The sequence below is a fragment of the Gymnoscopelus microlampas genome (genome assembly GCF_963454915.1).
Source record: "Gymnoscopelus microlampas genome assembly, chromosome: 3".
NCBI lineage: Eukaryota > Metazoa > Chordata > Actinopteri > Myctophiformes > Myctophidae > Gymnoscopelus > Gymnoscopelus microlampas.
In genome coordinates this window covers 2,729,127-2,730,319 of record NC_139940.1, presented here as the reverse complement: position 1 = coordinate 2,730,319, position 1,193 = coordinate 2,729,127, and the positions used below count along the sequence as shown (strand labels likewise).

The following is a 1,193-nucleotide window of genomic DNA, read 5'->3' as shown; positions in this document are numbered from 1 at the left end:
TGTCATCCCAGTCAGTCTAAGTAAATGAGTCTTTTTTTTGGGTGAACTGCTCCTTTAATGCTTTAGATATTCTATTGTTTGGTCATTGGTTCTCATTGTGGGGTCTGGGGACCCCCAGGGGTCCTTGAGGAGGTTCCAGGGGGTCCCCAGCAAAAGTAGTTAATACAGAGTCACAATCATTTTAACCTTTTATACTGTAGCAGGCAGACAGACAGACAGACAGACAGACAGACAGACAGACAGACAGACAGACAGACAGTATAGATTAGTATCATTGTTGAAGTCATTGTTTGTTACCTGAACAGATCAGCTCCAGACTGAAGGAGGAAGTATCAGACCACACTGCTCCACTACACTCCCTCAGTGTAGATTCATCTCCAACACAGGAAGGTATAATATACCATACAGGTTGACGTGTAGAATCACGTCTCTCTGTAGAAACAGCAGAGCCACAGTCCAGTTGTCTACACACTACAGATGATGACTCCAGGTACCAGCCATAATAAACACCACCCACTGGTCTCCACTCTCTCTGGTGTTTCATCTCCAGTCTACCAGCACAGTGGACTGCTTCCTCCAACCAACCTGACAGGCTCTGTACACAGACAATATTAAGCAGTTAGAACTGTATTGTCTCTATTGTACTATTAACTTTCTGTAAAAAACATCATATCTGTAAGATCACGACTCATCAAGATACAAGCTTGTAGATCTGCTATTTTCAGTGATGATTGTAGTGGCAGAAGAACCTCTGCAGGAGAGTAAGAAAGGCTCTGGATTAGAGGCCTAGGGCCTCTGTGTGCAGACAATGATTCATGATGAAAAGCATGCAAAGTAGTTAGAGTACAGATACTTTGTTTACTCTTACTCTGCTTACTTACTTAACCCTTTAAGACCGGGAACGCATCTCTGTGTCATTTTAATATTTTTTTTGCTATTAAGAAAATAACACCTCTAACAAGATCTGCTATTTTTGAGAAAATTTGAAAGATTTGTACAAATCTGTGTATATATAAATCTTTAAAGCGAAAATTCTTTACTCAACTCTTTGCTTCTGGGTATTCTACAAATGTCTTCTAAATCCTAACAGTTTGTTGTTTAAACTTATGTTGTTATAATATCAGTGGTTCTCAAACCTTTTAATGTCAAGGACCCCCAACAACATATATTTGTGGACCCCCCCAATCTCAAAA

At 40.1% G+C, this 1,193-nt stretch overlaps 1 long non-coding RNA gene across 1 annotated transcript in view; it reads right to left on the bottom strand.

Moving 5' to 3' along the window:
* LOC311041984 overlaps window positions 1-543 on the bottom strand; it is a 3,412-nt gene extending 2,869 nt beyond the window's left edge. Inside the window, exon 1 of the long non-coding RNA XR_014600444.1 lies at window positions 298-543. This is a non-coding gene — a long non-coding RNA (uncharacterized lncRNA). The remainder of the gene's footprint in view (window positions 1-297) is intronic.
* Between the last annotated feature and the right edge of the window lie 650 nt (window positions 544-1,193).